This window comes from Oncorhynchus keta, chromosome 11 (assembly GCF_023373465.1).
Source record: "Oncorhynchus keta strain PuntledgeMale-10-30-2019 chromosome 11, Oket_V2, whole genome shotgun sequence".
In the NCBI taxonomy this organism is placed as follows: domain Eukaryota; kingdom Metazoa; phylum Chordata; class Actinopteri; order Salmoniformes; family Salmonidae; genus Oncorhynchus; species Oncorhynchus keta.
The window spans coordinates 35,507,325-35,520,495 of NC_068431.1; positions in this window are offsets into that span (position 1 = coordinate 35,507,325).

Genomic DNA, 13,171 nt, shown 5'->3' on the forward strand with positions numbered 1-13,171 from the left:
AGTAACATCTTTGAAATTGTTGCATTTTGCATTTATATTTCTGTTCAGTATAGATGTATGCAGACTTGCAGTTCAATGAAGGTTTAAGAAAGTAATACAAATGCAAGGGAAATGTAAATAAAAGTTTGAGAAATTGTCTCATCAGTCAAACATATTATTTAAACATTATTATTCATTAAATTAACCATGTTTATTTATCCATTAAATTCAAGTTCTCAAACAATCATCTAAAACAGATTATAATTTGTGATGACAGCACATTTTCACTTTCTATCATTTATAACAAAAAGTTATATAGGATAATGGTTGCCTGTTCTGAAAATACCTCAGTAGAAAGAGAATAATGTTGACATTGAGTATGAAACACCCTGGCTGAGATGAGTACGAACAAAATTACAACACTGTACACAGGGCTATATGCTAATCTTGAGTAAATAATTCAGAGGAGATTTAAGTAGAGTGGCTCATGGGTGTGATTCTGCCCCAGTTCTCAACAGCACTTTGTGTGTGTGTGTCATTTAGTCTAGAGGGTATGGTCAAACCAACGTACATTCCTCCGCAGCCAATGAGGAGACAGCGCTTGTTACTGGGCAGTTATGGGTTTATTTTTTTCTCCTGTTCTTTTATGAGGTCGATGTCACGCGTCAAGCCTCATAGAGTCCCAGAGCAGCGTGAGTCTTTACCACACACAAGATTCCTGCAGTTGTGATGAGCATCAGCACTCACTGGTTTTGCAGGTCAACCAGTATTGAGCTATGGGTGCAGCTCAGCTACCACCACACAGCCTTGTATGCAGTAGTTTAAGACAACGTACACATCTCTAAGGTCACACTATACCTGTGTATTGGTAAGGTGGGCATCACTGGAGTTTTTATTAAAAAGGAATTATTGTTTTATTTTACACAATTGTATGGGCTATTGATATATGCTTTAGTGACTTTGTCCAATGAAAAGTGGCTGAATTTGAAAAAGAAGACAAAAAAGCAAAAAGACCATGTCTGTCTTTGCTGTCTTCACTGCAGTATATTTGGAGAAAAGAAAAGGCATCCCTGCTTCCCTCATTTGATTTAGTCTCTTCGTTTCCTTTTCTTTTGCAGTCCCACTCGTGACCAGGGGAGGGCCCTTTTCTGCATTGACATACAGTAGAAGGGCTCTACTTTACATTAGAGAGCACACGCACTGTCATGATTGGGACTTTGCTTACCGAATATTCTATGGTTCCCTTTACTGGGCCAGTGAATCTTAATCTTCAGGAGCTCCATACAGTGTTAGATGATGTGGTTACTCCGTCTAAGAACAATATCAACAATAATAACAATAAAAACAACTGTCATCGCATAAGAAAATGTAAACAACAATGGAATTAGACGTTAATGGCCCCCCACTTCCCAAGCAAATCAACACATGAAGCTTTCCCCTTTCTGAAGAAACTTCAGATTTTTTATTGAGATGAAAGAATAGTGAATTCTAAAAATAAGAATTCTAAAAACCTTGGTTAATATTTGACTAGTGGTATTTATTTCCCCAGTGCACTCTTTTAGCTGGTCAATGTGATGCTATCCACAGTTTTAATATTTAGGTCAGTGTGCCCCCCTCAGGCCCTGACAAACCACTTCCTCCTAGAGTCACAGTGATTGACACATTCTCTGATGGCAAGTGAAGTCCTTGGCTTCTCAGGCTTTGAATTCTTGATGAGTAACATGGTATAAAATGCTACACAGGAGACCGTTGTTGCTACTTTTCAATCATATTGTGTTTTACGTAAAGGGCAATTCCACCACTTTTCAACCTCATATTCATCATCTCCAGCATCAAACCAGCCTCTACATATGTGAAAACAGCGCATTTCTATGATCTATGTGTTAATAAGATAAGGTAAAGGTAAAAAAAAATAATAGAATTCTCTGTGACATCACAGGGTAGGTCTAAAAGGGAAAAAACGGTGACCTTCAAAACCTGGAACAAGTTTCTAGCCCAAGGGAGGGTCTTTTCTTGCTCCCCATGTCATGTCACCGTGAATCTCATAGCATTTGAAAATCACAATTTAAAAAAAATGTTTTAACTTTTGATGAAGTCATTGGGTAGAACTTTATATTTGTTTCTACAAAATATATAAATGCACCGTTTTCACATATGTTGCCACTGGTATTGTGCTGGAGATAATGACAATGAGGTTGAAAAGAGTTGCCCTATAAGATTTTTTAAAGATTCCATCAGTTGAAGTGTTTCAGCCCTCAACCACAAAATGGATACGCGGAACTTGACCGTGAACAGAAATTATTTTCCCTCTAATATCCTTTGAATCTTTCCTCCACAAACAGTAATCCGTCAGTTCCTCCAATCCCTCAAACACACAGATGTCCCAGTCAGGCAGTTTTGACCGTCTGCAGCATTGAGCCGTGATGTTGTCCACCTGTTGTCCCCTGCCTGCCTCGCGCCACTGCACAGCGTTTCACCATCACCACACCATGCAATGTAGTCATAATCAACAGCCTGGCAAAAACCAGCATTACCAGGACATCCACGAAGCATATAACCACCAGCTGGCTACACGAATACTTCCTGTTTCAGTTTTTTTCTGTCAAAATACCAGACTGAGTCAATATGGTTAACCACTAGATGGATCAGGGAGTATCTTCCACTTATGCAGGAGTGGAACAAGTGGAACAAAACTAAGAGAAACTTCAGTCCTGGTGACCTCGTGGTCATCGTCGATGACACCGCCCCAAGGAACTCTTGGCTAATGGGGCGTGTGGTGGAGGCTTTGCCAGGGGCCAAAGGTCTTGTCCGGAGCGTCATGGTTAAGACGAAGACCAATATCTTACAGAGACCTATCAATAAACTCTGTCTGCTCCTTGAGGCGACGGAGTGACACACACACACACACAGTGCTCCATCTTAGAATCACGTGCACCTCTGATTCGTTGATGTCGTACTCTTACATTCTTTGATGTCATACATTTTTGGACGTAAAACTCTTGACATTTTTCGAAGTTGAACACCTTTACACTTCAACTCAGACTGAGATCTATGGACTATTTTCCTATATGGTACCTTGTATATTTGTATATAGCTATGAACTGTAATAGTGCTCTGGTATAGAATGTTTTGTGTATTGGCTCTACGTTTGAATTTAAAGTAATTGTTTTGCATTCAGTGCAGTCAACAATTAGGGGCCGGTATGTTAGAGCCGATTTGGACATATTTGTATAAAAGACCGAACATATGGAGCTCCATGTATATTTGTGTAAATATATTAATGTAAATGATGAAATATTAGGTACGTACCTTTATGATTTATATTTACCTGATTGAGATATATTAATTTGTTGTTAGTGTAACTCAGCCATTTGGCCCCCCCTCTTGCCTGTTCATTGTATTGTGGTAAGTGTGTTAGGATAAAGGCAGGAAGTTGGGCCTTCGGGAGAGGGAGTCCTTGCTAGATGCGGGAGCGGTATAGTTTTTTGACCATACAGACATACAGACATGCAGACATACAGACATACAGGTCATAATATGTATTTTCCATATCAAGTATTTTGTGCTTTAAGTTGATTGGAGACTCATTTATTTGTTAGATATAAGAAGAATAAACATTTTTGTTGCACCGTATCCCTGGATGTCATTTAATGTTTGGCCGTTTGGAAACCTTGAGTGTGGACTGTATGCGTACCAAACAACCCCGCTTCAGGCTTGGGCAGTGGCTATGGTAAAGGCGAAAGGAAGCCACTACAACCTGTCTTAGACGCTGGGCATCTGTTGGCATTTCCACACGATATTGGATGCAGAGTAATTACAGGCTAGGGGAAGAGGAGGAGGAGAGGGACAGGCTGGGATTAAGGAGGAGAGGAGAGGGAGGAGGAGAGGTATGGACTGACCACACGCTCCTCCTGTCGTAAAGCTTGTGTCCTCTGGCCCTTTGCTCTGTTGGACTCTAGATGGCCATTCCAGGTCAGACCTCCCTCGGTGGTGATCCTCCGACCTCTTTGGTGCGGTCTACATGCAGTCATCATCACCATGGTCTCTCTCTCTCTCTCTCTCTCTCTCTCTCTCTCTCTCTCTCTCTCTCTCTCTCTCTCTCTCTCTCTCGCTCTCTCTCTCTCTCTCTGCGTATGAGTGGTAAGGCAAAAGCAACTGACTGCAGACGAAAGTCAAGGAGTGAAGTCGGGGAGGTGCATCTGTGACAGCCGAAAGTCGGCCATGAATGTGGTTTTGCAACAGCAAGGGTCAGATCAACATAGCAGTGTTGCCATTATAACCCATATCACACACACTCAAAAACTGAAATCAAATGTGTGTACATTGTATAGTGAGAGAGACTTAAATATCACATTCATTTGTATCCACTGTATGGTTCCTGTTTCAGTCATCTTCTTTGAATATGTGAATATGTGGACAACTATAAATACCTAGCTGTCTGGCTAGACTGTAAACTCTCCTTCCAGACTCACATTTAACATCTCCAATCCAAAATGTAAAATAGCGTCCAATCAAATCAAATCAAATGTATTTATATAGCCCTTCTTACATCAGCTGATATCTCAAAGTGCTGTACAGAAACCCAGCCTTAAACCCCGAACAGCAAGCAATGCAGGTGTAGACGCACGGTGCCTAGGAAAAACTCCCTAGAAAGTTCCTCTCTAGGAATTAAACCTCTAGGAACCAGGCTATGAGGGGTGGCCAGTCCTGTTCTGGCTGTGCCGGGTGGAGATTATAACAGAACATGGCCAGGATGTTCAAATGTTCATAAATGACCAGCATGGTCAAATAATAATAACCATAGTAGTTGTCAAGGGTGCAGCAAGTCAGCACCTCAGGAGTAAATGTCAGTTGGCTTTTCATAGCCGATCACTAAGAGTATCTCTACCGCTCCTGCTGTCTATAGAGAGTTGAAAACAGCAGGTCTGGGACAGGTAGCATGTCCGGTGAACAGGTCAGGGTTCCATAGCCGCAGGCAGAACAGTTGAAACTGGAGCAGCAGCACGGCCAGGTGGACTGGGGACAGCAAGGAGTCATCATGCCAGGTAGTCCTGAGGCATGGTCCTAGGGCTCAGGTCCTCTGAGAGAGAGAAAGAAAGAGAATATTAGAGAGAGCATACTTAAATTCAAACAGGACTCCGGATAAGACAGTAGAAGTACTCCAGATATAACAAACTGATCCTAGCCCCCCGACACATAAACTACTGCAGCATAAATACTGGAGGTTGAGACAGGAGGGGTCAGGAGACACTGTGGCCCCATCCGATGACACCCCCGTACAAGGCCAAACAGGAAGGATATAACGCCACGCACTTTGCCAAAGCACAGCCCCCACACCACTAGAGGGATATCTTCAACCACCAACTTACCATCCTGAGACAAGGTGTCTACTCAGCAAACTTGATGCAGTCTATTACAGTGCCATCCGTTTTGTCACCAAAGCCCCTTATACCACCCACCACTGCGACCTGTATGCTCTAGTCGGCTGTCCCTCGCTACATATTCGTCACCAGACCCACTGGCTCCAGGTCATCTATAAGTCTATGCTAGGTAAAGCTCCGCCTTATCTCAGCTCACTGGTCATGATAACAACACCCACTCGTAGCACTCGCTCCAGCAGGTATATCTCACTGGTCATCCCCAAAGCCAACACCTCCTTTGGCTGCCTTTCCTAACAGTTCTCTGCTGCCGATGACGTAAAAATGAATTGCAAAGATTGCTGAAGCTGGAGACGTATATTTCCCTCACTAACTTTAAACATCAGCTATCTGAGCAGCTAACCGATCGCTGTAGCTGTACATAGTCCATCTGTAAATAGCCCACCCAATCTACCTACCTCATCCCCATACTGTTTTTATTTACTTTCTGCTCTTTTGCACACAAGTATTTCTACTTGCACATCACCATCTGCTCATCTATCACTCCAGTGTTAATTGTCTAAATTGTAATTACTTCGCTACTATAGACATTTGCACACACTGTATATAGACTTTCTTTTTTATCTATTGTGTTATTGACTATAACTTTGTTTATTCCATGTGTAACTCTGTGTTGTTGTTTGTGTCACACTGCTTTGCTTTATCTTGGCCAGGTCACAGTTGTAAATGAGAACTTGTTCTTAACTAGCCTACCTGGTTAAATAAAGGTGAAATACAATTAAAATAAAAACATCTTTGGTCACGCTCGTGTTGGTCAAACAAAAACACCCTAATGATCGATTGACAATAAAGCCTCCCACAATGCAGGCAATGGCTGTAGGATGAAGTTGGTGAAGAGCAACTACAGAAAAAACTTGTAGTCGATTGCAGTCAAGTTCATGACCTTTGATCACCAGATTTTTGTCAAGTTCATGCAGTCGACATGTAGGCGCAAGTTGGACATTTTTATCCCCACAATGCAACACACCTTGAAAAGGTGGTGACCAACGATGGTCACCGACTTCAAAAAATAGATCTGCTTGAACGCTCTCCCTCTTTCGCTCTCTCTGCAGGCCTTAAAGTTATTTATAAGAGATCATACAAAATGTTTTTTTCAGGACTCTTGTTGAATTATTTTGTTCTGATGTACAGTATATACGGAGGAGAATCCAGTTGCAGTACTTGGAGTATTTGTAAAATTAGTCTAGCCAATTGTTGACAAACATTCACCTGTTAAGAAACTAACTGTGACAACTGTTAGAGCCCCCTGGATCAATGACGAATTGAACATTTGTATGGTTCAAAGAAATTATGCAAAAAAGGTGGAAACAAGTCAGGCTGCTCAGCTTATTGGTGACATACTGTCAATTGAGACATTTGGTGACTAAACTTAACAAAAAAAGTACAATTTATATTACCAATATATATTACGAAAGCAATGGAAAAAGACTTTGGAGCACCTTAAATGATATTATGGGCAGAAAACCAATTTAAATCCCATCGGAGTCATTTATAACAACACTTTGATATAGCCAATCATTTCAGTGACTATTTCACTGGTGAAGGTGACAAACTGAGAAGTGAAATGACAACATTGAACAGTGAACCATCATAATTGTTTATTGAAAATCTAAAAATGAAAGAGAAGAATTGCTGTTTTGAATTTGGTCAAGTTGGTTTTGAAGAGGTGGAAAAATTATTGTTTTCCATCAATAATGATAAGCCACCAGGTATAAACCTAGATATTAAACTTCTGAGAATGGTAGCAGACTGTATTGCCACCCCTATTTGACATGTCTTTAACCAAACCCTAAGGGAGTGTGTGTGTCCACAGGCGTGGAAGGAAGTAATTCCACTACCTAAAAATAGCAAAGTATGCTTTGCTGGCTTTAAACAGCTGACCAATCAGTTTGCTGCCAGTTGTATTGGTCGCATACTCACATTTTGCAGATGTTATCGCAGGTGCAGCGAAATGCTTATTTTTCTAGCTCCAACAGTGCCATAATACCGAACAATACACACAAATTCCCCAAAGTAAAATGAAAGAAATCAAGACATTTCAGAATGAGAAATGTCAGAGTCTGGAATATAAATATACACTGAGTGTACAAAACATAAGGAACACCTTCCTAATATTGAGTTGCACCCACTTTTCCCACAGAACAGCCTCAATTCATCTGGGCATGGACTCTACAGGGATGCTGGCCCATGTTGACTCCAATGCTTCCCACAGTTGTGTCAAGTTGGCTGGATATTCTTTGGGTGGTGGACCATTCTTGATACACAAAGGAAACTGTTGGGCATAAAAAAAATCCAGCAGCATTGCAGTTCTTAACACATTCAAATACCCCGTTCAAAGGCACTTAAACATTTTGTCTTGCCACATACCCTCTGAATGGCATACATACACAATCCACGTCTCAGTTGTCTTAAGGCTTAAAAATCTTTCTTTAACCTGTCTTCTATAATAATAATAATAATATATAATAATAATATAATATAATAATAATATAATATAATAATAATATATAATATATGCCATTTAGCTGACGCTTTTATCCAAAGCGACTTACAGTCATGTGTGCATACATTCTACGTATGGGTGGTCCCGGGAATCGAACCCACTACCCTGGCGTTACAAGCGCCATGCTCTACCAACCTTCATCTACACCAGTGGTACTCATTACGAGGCCCACAGGCCAAATTTGCTGCTCACTGTGATTTTCCTATTTTCCTTTCATAATACATAGCAATGATCCAATTTCAATTAAATGTGTTTAATGCAGGCCTGAATCACTTCATTGAATATAAATATTGTGCCCTGGACGACAGATAGATGGCAGTATACTTATTTTCCACCATTATTTGCAAATAAATTCATTAAAAACCCTACAATGTGATTTTCTGGATTTCTTTTCTCATTTTGTCTGTCATAGTTGAAGTGTACCTATGATGAAAATTACAGGCCTCTCTCATCTTTTTAAGTGGGAGAACTTGCACAATTGGTGGCTGACTAAATACTTTTTATCCCCACTGTATCTGTAGCGGTGTGTTTTAGCATCGTGCTTGACGAAAGCACTGATGTAAGTGACATTGTCTAATGATGTGTTTGGGTCCACTTCCCTCAAAACGAGTTGTTCAGAGAGGAACTTTTATGTTTACTGCCCCTTCAGAGACAAACATGAGGAGAGGATATTCTGAAAGCCATTGTTACATTTTTTGCTGATAATAATATTGACTAGTTAAATGGCATCTCTGTGAACTGACGCGACCCCGAACACGCGAGGGAAGGAGAAAGGACTTATAGGCCTGATGAGAAAGAGAGCATATTCCCGAATTTGTTACGTTTCAATTTATCATTCATCAGGAAGCACTTGTGGCTAGACTTACAGAATGTGATGCAGCAAGTCGTGTGCGTGGTGAGCATTATTATTGCGAGGGCACTGAATCACCGGCAATTCCGCAAGTTGCTGAAGGAATACCAGACAGAATACGGTGACTTGATATTTCACAATGAGGTGAGATGGCTGTCTCGTGGCAGAGATTTGTAAAAATGTCTCTCTCTCCTCCCTCAAATCTGTGAATGTGTTGCAAACAAAGGGAGAGAGGAGCCAGAGGTGGATGATCCACAGTGGATATTAAAGCTGGCATTTTTTAACTGACATCACCTGCCACCTGAACACGGTGAATCTCCAGCTCATAGGGAGAGCTACAACTCCAGGAAAAATGCTGCGTGTGGTCACAGCATTTCAAAACTAAATCACCACACTGTTCATACCTGACAGACCATTTCCCCAAACTCAGAGCAGTCACCACATCCAACCCAGACATACTGCAACATTTTAGCTATGATGCATTTGTGTGTGTGTTGGGAGAGTTGGAGTTTGAGTCAAGATTCAAGGATATCATGGAGTACAAGGAGTTTTTCAACTTCATTGAGAATCCCTTTCATGTGCCAGTGTCATCTCTGACCCCAGTCATCACAGCCCTCTGTCCTGACCGTGCTGGAACAGAGAGTGAGATAGTGTCATCTCTGACCCCAGTCATCACAGCCCTCTGTCCTGACCGTGCTGGAACAGAGAGTGAGATAGTGTCATCTCTGACCCCAGTCATCACAGCCCTCTGTCCTGACCGTGCTGGAACAGAGAGTGAGATAGTGTCATCTCTGACCCCAGTCATCACAGCCCTCTGTCCTGACCGTGCTGGAACAGAGAGTGAGATAGTGTCATCTCTGACCCCAGTCATCACAGCCCTCTGTCCTGACCGTGCTGGAACAGAGAGTGAGATAGTGTCATCTCTGACCCCAGTCATCACAGCCCTCTGTCCTGACCGTGCTGGAACAGAGAGTGAGATAGTGTCATCACAGCCCGGTGTCCTGACCGTGCTGGAACAGAGAGTGAGATAGTGTCATCTCTGACCCCAGTCATCACAGCCCTCTGTTTAAAAAAATTCAGAGTGTTTTCTATCCAATAGTAATAATAATATGCATATATTAGCAATCTAGGACAGAGTAGGATGCAGTTCACTATGGGCACGCAATTCATCCAAAGTGAAAATACTGCCCCCTATCCCCAACAAGTTAGTACTTGAAAGTATTTTTACTCAAGTACTTTACATCACTGTGTGCAAGCCAAGGAACTTGAAGCTTTTCACCCTCTACTGCGGCCCGTTGATGTAGATGGGGGCGTGCTATCTCTGCTGTCTCCTGAAGTCCATGATCAGCTCTCGTCTTTGTTGGTAATCAGGCCTACCATTGTTGTGTCGTCTGCAAACTTATTGATTGAGTTGGAGACGTGTGTGGCCGCGCAGTCATGTTGAACAGGGAGTACAGGATGGGGCTGAGCACACACACTTGTGGGGCCTTTGTTTTGAGGATCAGCATAACAGAGATGTTGTTGATACCCTCACCACCTAGCACTGACTGTAACTCATTGCTGAGAGTCTCAGTGAGCTCACAGTGTCTGATAGATAAATGTTTTAAACAAATATACAATACTATTTGTCAAAGAACTTAATGAACAACTTTACTGATTTTTAGCATGCATATTGTACTGCACAGACTGATGATTGGCTAAAATAAATTGATAATAAGTTGATAGTTTGAGCTGTTTTGTTAGATTACAGTGCAGCAATTGATGTTATTGATCATCATTTGTTATTGAAAAAACGAACTTGTGATGGCTTTACATCACCTGCCTTCAGGATAGTTGAGGATAGTGTTCTTCAATGGAAGCCTCTAACATCAGATATGTACAGTGCGGTATCCCTCAGGGCAGTTGCCTTGGACTGTTACTCTTCTCTATTTTTACAAATGATTTGCCACTTGTCCGCTGTAGGCAGATGATTGCACACGATACACATCCGCACCTACAGCCAGTGTGCTCACTGAGACTCTTAGCAAGGAGTTGCAGTCAGTGTCAGAATGGGGAACTAACAATACATTGGTCTTAAATACATCTAAAAAAAGGCATTTTATTTGGTTCAAAGCATTTTCTTAGACCTAAACCTCAACTGGAGTTGTGCATATATGTTGTGACTATTGCACAAGTTGAAGAAGCTGAACTCATAGGAGTAATATTGGATGGTCAGTTACAGTCCCTTCAGAAAGTATTCACACCCTTTGACATTTTCCTAGTTTTGATTTGTCACAGCCTGAATTAAAAATGTATTAAATTAAGATTGTGACACTGCCCTACACACAATACCCCATAATGTCATAGTGGAATTATGTTTTAGACATTTTTACAAATTAATAAAAAATGTAAAGTCAGTAAGTATTCAACCCCTTTGTAATTGCAAGCCTAAATAAGAAGTTAAGGAGTAAAAATGTGCTTAGCAAGTCATAATACGTTACATGGACTCACTCTGTGTGTAATAACAGTGTTTAACATGATTTTTGAATGACTACCTCATCTCTGTACCCGACATATACAACTATCTGTAAGGTCCCTCAGCTGAGCAGTGAGCAGGGAGATTTTCCAATGCCTCACAAAGAAACGTTTAATGTAAAAATCTTTCCAGCGTGAAATAGTGCTCAATCATTCTGATCGTGTTCTGATTGTGACGTCATGCTGTAAAATGTCTCCAAGCATGAAAATGTTCCCAGTTCAATAATTGCACTCACTCACAGTGTCTCCTGACCCCTCCTGTCTCAGCCTCCAGTATTTATGCTGCAGTAGTTTATGTGTCGGGGGCTAGGGTCAGTTTGTTATATCTGGAGTACTTCTCCTGTCCTATTCGGTGTCCTGTGTGAATCTAAGTGTGCGTTCTCTAATTCTCTCCTTCTCTCTTTCTTTCTCTCTCTCGGAGGACCTGAGCCCTAGGACCATGCCCCAGGACTACCTGACATGATGACTCCTTGCTGTCCCCAGTCCACCTGGCCATGCTGCTGCTCCAGTTTCAACTGGCCTGGGCCCTAGGACCATGTCCCAGGACTACCTGACATGAGGACTCCTTGCTGTCCCCAGTCCACCTGGCCATGCTCCTGCTCCAGTTTCAACTGTTCTGCCTTACTATTATTCAACCATGCTGGGTCATTTATGAACATTTGAACATCTTGGCCACGTTCTGTTATAATCTCCACCCGGCACAGCCAAAAGAGGACTGGCCACCCCACATATGCTCTCTAATTCTCTCTTTCTTTCTCTCTCTCTCGGAGGACCTGAGCCCTAGGACAGTGCCCCAGGACTACCTGACATGATGGCTCCTGACTGCTGCTGCTCCAGTTTCAACTGTTCTGCCTTATTATTATTCGACCATGCTGGTCATTTATGAACATTTGAACATCTTGGTCATGTTCTGTTATAATCTCTACCCGGCACAGCCAGAAGAGGACTGGCCACCCCACATAGCCCGGTTCCTCTCTAGGTTTCTTCCTAGGTTTTGGCCTTTCTAGGGAGTTTTTCCTAGCCACCGTGCTTTTACACCTGCATTGTTTGCTGTTTGGGGTTTTAGGCTGGGTTTCTGTACAGCACTTTGAGATATCAGCTGATGTACGAAGGGCTATATAAATAAATTTGATTTGATTTGATTTGATTTGATTTATGTGGATGGCTGAGCTCATGCGGATGCCTCCCTCTCACACCAGCTTAGGCAAGGCTTCCATGCCTTACCTGGCTCCCATCCCACGTCATGCCTCAGCCGGCTCGTCGGGCTCCCACGCCTCAGCCGGCTCATCAGGATCCCATCCCACGTCATGCCTCAGCCAGCTCGTCAGGCTCCCACACCTCAGCCAGCTCGTCAGGCTTCCACTCTTCAGCTGGCTCGTCGGGCTTCAGTTGGAGGTAGGAAACCGCTGAGGGATTTCACCATGAGGCCAATGGTGTCTTTAAAACAGTTACAGAGTTTAATGGCTGTGATAGGAGAAAACTGAGAATAGTTACTCCACAATACTAACCTAAATAACAGAGTGAAAAGGAAATATTCCAAAACACGTATCCTGTTTGCAATAAGGCGCTAAATTAAAACTAAAAAAGAAAAATGCTAAGAAATGTACTTTATGTCTTGCAATACAAACCATTATGTTTGGGGCAAATCCAACACAACACCTCACTGAGTACCACTCTTCATATTTTCAAGCATGGTGGTGGCTGCATCATGTGATGGGTATGCTTGGCAAGGACTAGGGAGTTTTTTGAGGATAAAAATAAACAGAAAAGAGCTAAGCACAGGCATAATCCTAGATGAAAACGTGGTTCAGTCTGCTTTCCAACAGACACTGAGAGTCAAATTCACCTTGCAGCAGGGCAATAACCTAAAACACAAGTACCAAGATG